This window comes from Schistocerca serialis, chromosome 11 (assembly GCF_023864345.2).
Source record: "Schistocerca serialis cubense isolate TAMUIC-IGC-003099 chromosome 11, iqSchSeri2.2, whole genome shotgun sequence".
In the NCBI taxonomy this organism is placed as follows: domain Eukaryota; kingdom Metazoa; phylum Arthropoda; class Insecta; order Orthoptera; family Acrididae; genus Schistocerca; species Schistocerca serialis.
In genome coordinates this window covers 205,177,934-205,190,186 of record NC_064648.1, presented here as the reverse complement: position 1 = coordinate 205,190,186, position 12,253 = coordinate 205,177,934, and the positions used below count along the sequence as shown (strand labels likewise).

At 42.2% G+C, this 12,253-nt stretch overlaps 1 protein-coding gene and 1 non-coding gene across 2 annotated transcripts in view; one reads left to right on the top strand and one right to left on the bottom strand.

Annotated features, from left to right (window-relative positions):
- The window catches only part of LOC126426657 (activated Cdc42 kinase-like), a 386,532-nt gene that overhangs the window by 96,245 nt on the left and 278,034 nt on the right, over nucleotides 1-12,253 (top strand). The window lies entirely within an intron of this gene.
- Trnas-cga (transfer RNA serine (anticodon CGA)) lies at nucleotides 3,527-3,601 on the bottom strand. The gene has a single exon. It is a non-coding gene; the product is annotated as a tRNA-Ser (tRNA).

Genomic DNA, 12,253 nt, shown 5'->3' with positions numbered 1-12,253 from the left:
TGAACATCGAAACAAAATTAAGTCATTTATGGGGGGACGGTATCAGTCAGGAAGATGTGTAAAAATCAGATTTTTGAACCAAATAGTTTTTCTGAAATCGAATGATAAGTGTGTCAAAGCAGTCGGAACACCGTGTGTCTGCACAGGCGAGCAGTGCAGTGATGACAAAATCGCGCACAGCGTGGAATGCGGGGAGCACGTCTCTGTAACAGCGAAAGGCTTAATGCGGTCGTGGCGGCTTTACTTCATAAACTGCGCGCTCCCCCCTAAACGTAAGTTTGCTGGGCGCTTACTACTGGCAATGCAGCAATGTTCCGAGTCTGGGTTGGCATGCGCGAACTGCCAAGATAAAAGAATTGAACTATAGTCAAGAATGCCTTTAAGGTGGCAAGGGCACAATTATGAATGCCTCACTCAGTTTGTGCAAGGTCACGTAATAGGGCTACGAGAAGCCGGACGTTCCTTCTGCGATATCGCACGAAGGCTTGGCAGGAATGTAGCCACTGTACACGATTACTGACAGTGGTGGTCACGAGAATGTACAGTGACAGAAAGCCTGGGCTCCAGGTGCGAGGGGAGACCTGTGCATTTGTTGTGCGGCTCTGGTGCATCGTCCTGCATCTGCAGCATCAATTTTAGCAGCGGTTATCACCACAGTGACACAACGAACTGTACAAATCAGTTATTTCGAGGACAGCTCCGAGCCAGATGCCCTGTGGTGTATACAGGGTGTGGTAGATAAGTAATGAGACCGGCCGCCGCGCGGCGCCCCAGTCGCTCGCAGGGCGGTCGCCACCTGTACGTCACGTGGTGGGGGATCTGAGCTAACAATAGAACCGGTTCGCAGTCGCGTCGGAGCTCTGGTGCAGTGAGGGTCGAGCTTCGCGTATTACGTTGTTTGTGTGCCCGCGACACTTGTGAAAACGCTGAAGATGGATCGCTCGATAGAACAGCGGTATGCAATCAAATTTTGCTTTCGCTTGGGCGAAACTGCTTCGGAAACTTTTGATACGATTACGGAGGCCTACAAAGAAGACTCCCTATCAAGAGCTCAAGTGTTCCGGTGGTTTAATGAATTTAAAAACAGGAGGGAATCCGTTCAAGACATGGAACGATCTGGACACCCTTCAACGAGTCGTGTGGATGAAACGGTGGCCAAAGTGAAAGAACTCCTGGACTCCGACCATCGTTTAAGTCTCAAAATGATCGCCGATGAGGTCTCCGTGAATAAATTTACGGTTCACCAAATTTTTACGCAAGATTTGACGATGAGGAAAGTTTGCGCAAAATTGTTTCCCCGAGTGCTCACCGCCGAACAAAAGCAACAACGAGTGGACGTTTGCCGTGAGATGTTGAATGATTTGGAAAATAATCCACACTTTTTAGACAATGTAGTAACAGGCGACGAATTGTGGACATTCCAGTATGACCCGGAGACGAAAGCCCAGAGCTCGGAGTGGCACACACCGGCATCCCCGCGGCCGAAGAAAGCAAGAATGTCAAAGTCCCGCATCGAGACAATGCTGATAGTGTTTTTCGACAAGCGGGGGTTAATTCACAAAGAGTTTGTCCCTCAGGGGAAGACTGTCAATGCCGAATTCTACAAAGAAGTCCTTCAGCGATTGCACAGAGCCGTCAAACGGAAGCGACAGGACCTCGGTCAACGCTGGCGTCTCCACCACGACAAAGCTCCGGCGCACACAGCGTTCCTACTTGACCCGAATTGGAGTTGAAGTTTTGCCACAGCCACCATACAGCCCTGACTTGAGTCCTCCTGATTTCTTCCTATTTCCGAAGGTCAAAAGATGCCTGAAGGGTCATCGTTTCGACGATATTCCGAACATCCAATGTGCTGTCACGAAGCCACTAACTGGGATAACTCAAACGGACTACAGTGGGGCCTATGAAGCTTGGAAAACGCGCTGGCGACGTTGTGTCGACGCCCAAGGCGAGTACTTTGAAGAATATTAACGTTTTGTACAAACTGGATCAATAAATTTGTTTTTCTAGACTGAGTCTCATTACTTATCTACCACACCCTGTATTCCGTGCACCTTATGCCACTTGTAGCGGGACTTTGAATTTCGTCACGCTACACTCGTTCCGTCAGACATAAATTATACCATCGCAGCAGTATGAGCGCTAGACGGCAGAGAAAATACAAAATTGTAACTTTTTTTTTTTTTCCCCGAGAGCGGAAGCTTAATGCAGACGTAAAAACTTATTGCCTAGTCTTGATCTGATTTTAATGCGTAGACATATTGTGGAAGTTGTTATGAAATTCGGAGGATGGAAGTAGCAAAGTAAATTAAATTGCATCCAGTATCAAGATGATTTTAATTTGTATAAATTAGTGATTCCTGGACAATTGCAAGATTTCGGAGCTGACTTTTCACGCAGAAATGAAGTAGGAGATTTTTGATGACCTGGACGTCGCACGAAAGAAGACATGTTAACATGATAAAGGATGAACTCTTATCTACGCCATTTCCCCCTGTTAGTTACATTTGTTATTCTCTGTCTTTTTTCAAAAATTTTTTGTAGTGGAAATTGGTTTGACTTTTGCTCAGAAACGCCACAAGGACCACCCCAGCAATAGCTTTTCCGAATCACGAAGTCCGGTAACTTTTCTGTAATACGAAGTCCGATTTGCATTTCATTCTTTCCCTTTTTCATGGTCATTAACGATTTTAAAACCCCTTTTTCTATTCGCCATTTCTTCACACATTTCCAAGCTTTTCTTTTCCTTTCTTCTCTTCTCTCTTTTTTTTTTTTTTTTTTTTTTTTTTTTTTCTTTTTTATTAACCACTACACACTGCCATTTGCGACTTCAGTGATTTCGAGTGAGAGCTCACTGGAGGGTGCGGTGGAGGTCTGTTGTCTTTTCTGATGAGAACTGGTTCAGCCTCGGTGCCCCTGATGGCTGCGTGTTTGTTGGAAGCAGACCAGTCAAGGGGCTACTACCGACCTGTCTGCATGCTAGACACACTGAACCTACACCTGGAGTTATGGTCTGGGGTGGAGTTCTCCACTACAACTCTTGTGGTTATCCCGTGCACCCTGACTGGAAATTTGTATGTCAATCTGGTGATTGTGCTGCTATTCGTGAACAGCATTCCAGGGGGTATTTTCCAATAGGATAACACTCGCCCAGATACCACTGTTGTAACCCGATGCGCTCTACAGTATGTCGGCGTGTTGCCTCGGCCTGTTCCGTCACCAGGCCTGTTCCAGCACGTACGGGACGTCGTCAGATGACAGTTCCGATATCATCCGCAACTACCATTAACCGTCTGTGTGTCGACCGACCGAGTGCAAAAGGCGTCCCATTAACTGACATCCGGCACCTGTAAAAATGCAGTGCATGGAAGTTTGCGTACTTGCATTCGACGTTCTGGTGGTTACACGGGTTATTAATGTGCAAGCATTTCACATTCGCAATGGCTTATCTCGCGCTTGCATTAGCATGTGAACTTGCAGTGTTAATCACTTGATATATTGAAACTTCGTGGCAGATTAAAACTGTGTGCCAGACCGAGACTCGAACTCGGGACCTTTGCCTTTCGGGGGCAAGTGCTCTACCGACTGAGCTACCCAAGCACGACTCACGCCCCGTCCTCACAGCTTTACTTCTGCCAGTATCTCGTCTCCTACCTTCCAAACTTTACAGAGGCTCTCCTGCGAACCTTGCAGAAATAGCACTCCTAAAGAAAGGATATTGCGGAGACATGGCTTAGCCACAGCCTAGGGGATGTTTCCAGAATGAGATTTTCACTCTGCAGCGGAGTTTCGCAGAAGAGCTTCTGTAAAGTTTGGAAGGTAGGAGACGAGGTCCTGGCAGAAGTAAAGCTGTGAGGATGGGGCGTGAGTCGTGCTTGGGTAGGTCAGTCGGTAGAGCACTTGCCCACGAAAGGCAAAGGTCCCGAGTTCGAGTCTCGGTCCGGCACACAGTCTTAATCTGCCGGGAAGTTTCATATCAGTGCACACTCCGCTGTAGAGTGAAAATTTCATTCTAGAAAATTGATATATTACCTAGAGAAATGCATTCCAGAATTTTCATTAGTGTACAGTAACAACTTTTTGGTGTTGCAACAACACATATCACGTTTCTATTAAGACTTCTTCCAGTAATTTCTTAGGCGTGAAGTATAGCAGTGTTAAAGGTCCGGTATCCTGTCGTGCTACAGTGCACGGCAACTTAAGTGTTATGCCTGATGAACAAAATCTGAATCACTTAGTTTTGCAGTGTAAGCCTTCATATTGGGTGCAGGCAACAACTGACATATTTTTTCTACACAGCAGCGCTACTGATTTTTTTATGTGGTTACGATTTGCTTCAGTTTATGTTCTTAAACTGTTGGTCGAGTTGGACTGCGACAAGCATGTTTTGAGATGAAATGATGTAATTTTGAAATCGGTCATCACAATTAAATATGGGGAATGAAGCATTTCAATGAATTGTCCTGTAACTTTACCTTTCTTCTTATTTTCATATAGGCCGACTACGGACCACACCATTCAGCTTTTGCGTTTGGAGTGGCCATTAGTTGCTGTGTTGTTCCTTCCTTCTTCTGTTCAGAGGACACCTGTTTTCTTTTTTGGGTGTTTTCCCTGGGACCTCACTTGCTTCAGCGTTTTCTTGAGATGTGCCCAGTGTTTTAAGTCGTGCAGATCTTTTATCACTTCCATCAACCGTGGTGACTTGGTCTACTTCGTTTGCCAGTATGTGAGAAGCTGACACATTGAGCTGCTGGGGTGCATCTGATAAACATGTCTACATAAGGCTAGGCGTTCTTCCTAGCTATGTCTGTGATGTTTTCAAAGTATTTTTAGAGCTCCAGTTTGGTGATTTTTTACAAGGGCATGCTGAAAATTAATGCTTCTGACCTTTTGTGTGAAGCCTCTTAAAGCTTTTTAAATAAAATAAATGATGGAAGTAGAAGAAAGGAATTAAAATTTGTGCCACAGCCGGGACTCAAACCCAAATCTTCTTTCTTATTAGGTAGAAATGTGACAATTACACCACTGCAGCATTATGGTCAACATTGCTGCACAAACCAACCAAGTAAAATGCCCTCCCCAACACAAATTTTAGTTTCTATCTTCAGCTTGTTTCCCCCTACATTATCACCATTGCCAGGGCTCTCCAGAATTGGAATAGCACCCAAGCATTGGACGTAATGGGAACAGAAACTTTAATTATAAGATCACCTATGGTACAGGACTTCCCCATTACGTGCAGTGCTGGGGTGCTATTCCAATGCTGGAGATCCCTGGCAATAGTGACAATGTAGGGTGAAAACAAGCTGAAGATAGGAACTGAAGTTTGTGTTGGGGAGAGCACTTCGTGCTGCAATGTTGACCATAATGGTGGTGCAATAGTTGGTTAGCATGTCTGTCTAGCAAGCAAGAAGACCTGGATTTAAGTCATGGCTGTGGCACACATTTTAATTCCTTTCTTCTGCTTCCATCATTATGGCAGATAAAGATCAGACTTAAATGTCTCATAGAAAACTTTAATTATAAGATCTATAAAATAAAACAAACTTTATTAATGTAGTCACCTTCACAATGAACACATTTCTCCCAACAAGAGACCAGTTTGTTGGTACTGTCACTGTAGACTGTTTCCCTTTATTGATGGAGCAACAATCTCACCACTCGTAGCACTGCTTCATCGTTATCAAAGTGAAGTCGACAGTGGTGTGCTTGAAGTCCACTCTGAACTCTTTCATACATGATGTGGTTAGCACTGCCATTTCTTTCGTTACAAGCACAACAACGTAGCATCGCACATTACTGATATCGACACAGTCATAACCGTACACAACTTTCATTCTTCTACGGATTTCAATTGGAGACACATTGTCTGTAGTTAGAAACTCGATTACAGCATGCAGTTTTTCAAACGCTGGCGTAATTACGTTACGCTCCTCCACACGCTACAGTCGAGAGCCCTCCAATGGCAGAGAGTTGCGGCTCATGTCAGTGAAGCAGGAAAGTAATCTGTCTGACACGTAATACCTCAACTGATACTGACACTTGAATAAAAAATTCGGAGGCGATACTTTTCAGCCTGCCCTTGCGTACTTGTTTTTCTTGACGGTCCTATTACCTTCCTCATTATCTTTCTCTCTTGGATTTCAAGCTTGCCTGTGAAATTTTTCCTTTTGAGTTCACAACAGTCTGAAGCATATAGAGCTTCAGCGCAGATGACTGCTTGGTAGTGCTCCATTTTTATGTTACAGGAGAGAGACCTTTTGTTGTAGGTGCTCTCGGTCAGTTGGTATGTCAGCCCAGTTCATCTGCTGGAGCCAATAGTGCTGTTCCTGCAGAGAGACTGGGTTCCAGCTCTCCTCTCAGGTATTTCAACCTGTCAGTTTTCTCGGTTTCCCCTTGCTCCAGGTGCAGGCTGAAAGGAGAATCACTGATGTATTTTGTTTTTTTAAGCCGTGCATTTAGCCCCGCTCTTGAAGTTTCTCTTCAGTTTCAAATTTTCTCAAAAGAGCTCCTCTGAACTTTGCTTGTAATTTGGTGTACTTTAAAGTCTTCCAGATAGGATTACGGGTCTTCTGGTCTAGTCCTAGTTCTTGCAGGATTTTCACGAGAGTTGGTCTGACAATGTAGTTGTACCTTTCCTCGCTACTGAAGTCTCTAGGCATGCATTCTGGGCTGAGAAAGCTTTTGTTACAGCTGAACTGCTTGCTAAATGCTGATGTGTAGGCTGAGGGGAGGTGTTTCGGCAGATATTATTATTATTATTATTATTATTATTTTTAAAAAAAGCCTTGTCACCTGATTTTTCAAAACTTATTAGGCAAAAAAATTAGAATTTCACACATATTACAGTCTTGTATCTTCACTCAATAAAGAACTGAATTTCTTTTCACTATCCATCATAATTATTGGACTGCGTCAAATTAAGTAAAACATTGCATGCAATTTTAGAGTTTGCAGAGGTAGAGAGCGTTGTGTGAACTTAATATGTGGTTGATTTTAGCTCAGACATTGCCAGGAGTGAAATGTAGATAAGATATTGAAATGTCATGTATAATTGACAGAAGAATGATATTACATTCTCGAGTTATTGCTGTGTGCAATGCAATCATTTCTACCCGTGTGGACTTGCTGGCTGCTGTTAAATATGTGTCATCCAGTTTTAAGAAAATTATTAGGTGAAAATTTTGATTTTAGCACATTCTATAATCCAATATCTTTGCATGATAAAGTACTGAATTTATTTTTGTTATATGCTATAGTTACTGTGCTGCATCAAATTAACTAAAACATTGCAGGAAATTTTGAAGATTTTGCAACAGTAGAAACACATTGCATAAACTTGGCATATGGTTGATTTTTAGCTCATACATTGCAGTGAATGCAATGTAGATAAGATATCGGAATTTTATTTAAAATTGAGAGCAGAGCAATATCTAATGTTGTTCTCAAGTTATTTTGATTGTGCAATGCGGCCATTCACGTCTTTGCACATTATGAATCGTGTCATTGTAACAATTGTCATATCTCATAAATGATTCAAGATATCGAAACAAGATTGTCTGCAAATGATAGCACCCAATGGGGCATGTGTGTTGTATGATAAACATTCAAAACTTTTTTTTTCACGAAAACATGGAAGTAACTCATCCACAGCAGTCAGAGGTCGGTGGCTCAGGATGCATACAAATATCTGTAGCACTGTGGGAAAACCCAAGTGGTACTTGGGGAAACAGTGTAGCAGGATGTGTATGCACATCCACAGAAGTTAAGAACTGAAATCGGTGAAGATGATGACATTGCTCCTAACAGCTGTTTTCACGCGTTGTAGTGCTGACTTAGGGCTGAATGTACACTATGTGATCAAAAGTATCCGGACATCTGGCTGAAAATGACTTAAAAGTTCATGGCACCCTCCATTGGTAATGCTCGAATTCAATATGGTGTTGGCCCACCCTTAGCTTTGATGACAGATTCCACTCTCGCAGGCATACATTCAGTCAGGTGCTGGAAGGTTTCTTGGGAAATGGCAGCCCATTCTTCATGGAGTGCTGCACTGAGGAGAGGTATCGATGTCGATCGGTGAGGCCTGGCACGAAGTCGGCGTTCCAAAACATCCCAAAGGTGTTCTATAGGATTCAGGTCAGCACTCTGTCCAGGTCAGTCCATTACAGGGATGTTATTGTCGTGTAACCACTCCGCCACAGGCTGTGCATTATGAACAGGTGTTTGATCATGTTGAAAGATGCAATCGCCATCCCAGAATTGCTCTTCAACAGTGGGAAGCAAGAAGGTGCTTAAAACATCAATGTAGGCCTGTGCTGTGATAGTGGCATGCAAAACAAGGGGTGCAAGCCCCCTCCATGAAAAACGCGACCACACCCCATAACACCATCACCTCCGAAATTTACTGTTGGCACTACACATGCTGGCAGATGACGTTCACCGGGCATTCACCATACCCAGAACCTGCCATCAGATCGCGACATTGTGTACCGTGATTCTACACGTCACAGAACGTTTTTCCACTGTTCAATCGCCCAATGTTTACGCTCCTTACACAAAGCGAGGCATCATTTGGCATTTACCGGCATGATGTGTGGCTTATGAACAGCTGCTCGACCATGAAATCCAAGTTTTCTCACCTCCTGCCAAGCTGTCATAGTACTTGCAGTGCATCCTAATGCAGTTTGGAATACCTATGTGATGGTCTGGATAGATGTCTGCCTATTACACATTAGTACCTTCGCAATTGTCGGCAGTCTCTGTTAGTCAACAGGCAAAACCGGTCTGTATGCTTTTGCGCTGTATGTGTCCCTTCACGTTTCCACTTCACTATCACATCAGAAACAATGGACCTAGGGATGTTTGTGAGTGTGGAAATCTCGCATACAGACATATGGCATAAGTGACACCCAATCACCCAACCATATTCGAAGTCCGTGAGTTCCGTGGAGCGCCCCATTCTGCTATCTCACAATGTCTAATGACTAGTGAGGTCGCTGATGTGGAATACCAGGCAGTAGGTGGCAGCACAATGCACCTAATATGAAAAATGTTTGGGGGTGTCCAGATACTTTTGATCACATAGTGTATATCCAGTACAAGAATGTGCTATTCTGAAACCAATAACAGTGTATTAAAGAAGTATAGTGGAATGCCCCTATGGTTCCACACATGGAGGTGAACCTGTCAAAACGAGACTTTTGTGAGAATATTCTAAAATTACGAGATAGAATCGCTCACCAGTAGTAATCTCCAGGTGGCATGTCGGTACTCCCAATAGATCCTAGTGTACCGTTGTCTTCGTAACTTGTGTGCCCCCATTCATCCTGGGGTCTGCTCTTCCATTTTTACCTTCCCCAACCTATCCCACTCATTAGCAGTGCTGACATTTGTCATGGAGGTAAATACTGACCAGCAGTTATGTTTCATAATTTTGTTCAATGCGTTCGGAAAGTCAGTGTGCACGGGACTGACAAAACGAAGTTGGCAGAAACATTTTTTCATACTGTTGCATAATATGTAACAGGTTTTTTTAAAAATAGGAATTTTACAGCCTAACGGTTGCAAATAACTGTTTGGTACAACTGACATAGGTTTTGACACCTACTGAAGATGTCTCCATCAGAATGAAATTTTGAAGAATCGTAAAACTACATTGCAAGAAAGCAATAGTCAGAATTTAGAGTAACTATGCTCAAGTCAAAATTAAAATATAATATGCTCCAGCCTTGTCTCACATGCCCAGCTAGGAATAACAGCGGTACACACAGTATGAAAGGGCAGCGCATGGGTGGAGCTGTCATTTGTACTCGGGTGATTCACATGAAAATGTATCCGATGTGGTTACGGCTGCACGAGGGGAATTAACGTATTTTGAACACTGAATGGTAGCTCTGTAAAAATATTCATTTTTCAAATATACCTGGTGTCTAAAAATGAATATACAGGTTTTAAGCGTTTCTAGCCTTTTTTACATTTAACTTATAATAATAAATAAAACATCAAATGAATGTGTAACTCAAAGTTTTGTTTCTATATACCAGTGTGCAAAGGAAAGAGTGTGGAATGATGAAGAGTGAATGAAGAACGTGTTGAATGAGTGAGTATCTGCTTAGCCCTAAGAAATCAATTCAGAAGGGTAGTCACAAAGTCTGTGTGGAGACCTTAAGGAGACATTTACAACTATGGTCTTACTGTTAGCAGTTATGAGCTCTAAAGTCTACAGAATACAGCTTACATGCCAGCTTTGCAAAAGATATGTTGCTACTTGACGATGAAGATTTTCTGGATCGTGTCGTCTTCAGTGATGAATCGACATTTCACCTAAGCAGAAATGTGAAAACACATAATGTGCGCATCTGGGGGCCAATAAATCCCCAAGAGATGGCACAGCTGCAACAAGACTCACCTAAAATCAATGTTTTTTGTGCCATATCATGGCTGTTAAGGTTTATGGAATTTTTTTTTTTTTTTTTTTTTTTTTTTTTTTTTTTGTGAAACAACTGTAACTGGTGTTTCGTATCTTTTTGCACTAGAACTATGCCCTTCTCCTGGATTGGAAGAAGCTGTACAACAGAACTGTATTTGGCATCAGTTTGGTGCACCGGCTCACTGGCATAACTATTATGCAATTGGTTAACCGATGTTGTACCAGACTGCTGGACTGGCCGCAAGTTGCCGGATGACAGAGCTTGTTGTGCATGACCTCCAGGTTCACACAGGGTCTGAAGCTATGAGATTTTTATCTGTGGGGGTTCATAACCGAACATGGTATGTGATTTCGCTACCATTGGATATACCCGAATTTAGAAACAGCATTTTTTTTTTTTTCCCCAAAAATTACTCCATGCACACACACTGAGCAAGGTTTAGGAAGAATTCAGTTATCAACTAGATGTGTGACAAAACCTTAAAACCCGTATATTCATTTTGAAACAACCTATATTTCCAGGTCTCCTCCAATATTATTTAGTTTTGGGTCTCTCGTACATATGTACACGTGGCTAGGTAGCACGTAAGTTGCTCTATATCTAGTCTCATACTGATGCAAGAAGCAGTTGTCCTCAAAAAGTTGTGGATTTCACTTTTTGAAGATAAGTTGCTCACATATATGGGACTGCAGTTGAAGAGTTCATAAGTTCTCCTGCTCAATAGTAACCACATTGACTATTACTTTGACTAACCTTTTGACAGACACATCACTGTTACCTGTCCGACTAGTGGAACTGGTCAATACTAGAGATGGCAGGTGAGGAATGTCTGATGCCAGTGGCAAGTGTGTCGTAACTGGAACCGAGCAAAGACTGGCCGAGTGTCGGTGTGCAACCACTTAAAATATTATGCTCAATGTATTAATGTGCAACTGCAGTCTGTTTGGAAGATGTATCAAATAGTTCTGGGTTTCAGCACACTCTGTGGTATTTTACATAACTATTGTCAGATGAAAGGCCCATTTGATTGTCTTATAGTGGAAGCATAAAGTAGTTACTGTTACGTGCACCATCTAGGAGGCAACTGACCACACTGTGTGTGGCACCCTCTGAAACCTGGTGCTGCGTACAGCATCTGGTGGAGAGAGAGCACTTACATTGTTCATATCCTAAGAACATCTTTCCATTATCAAATTTATACCTCACATTATGTTAGTTAACTGAAAATTGTTTACATGCATGTCATGTGTATGCAAATATTGGAAAAAGTTCAGGAAACTTCCAAGTAATCCATTCTAACTGTATTCCTCCCTGTTCTTAACTTTAACTTGTAATATTTTTTCTTTTGTCCTCTCCTTGTATGTAAGCCAATTCACAATATTTATTCAATTCAATTTTCATCATCACATAACATGCCTTATACAATCAAAGATTGTGACATAGGTGACTTGTCAGTTTTACACTATGCATAATAATACTAAAAATAGACAATAAATTAATAATATATATGGTGTAACATCTTCAAAGAGGTATTTTAATTACAATTATAATGCATTGTTGCCATTCATGAAATCTTCTACACTATAACAACATTTATCTTCCAGATATTTTTCCAGGTCTCTTTTGATACCTTTTACATTTGGGTCATCCATATCTTTCCATATTTTATTTACAAATTTCATGGCCATATTGTATGGGTTTTTTTCATATGATTTTAAATGGTAGCTCATTCTATATCTAGTATCATATTGATGCAAGAAGAAGTTGCCCTCAAAAAGTTGTGGGTTTCTTTTTGTGAAAGTGAGAGTTTCATAGATGTA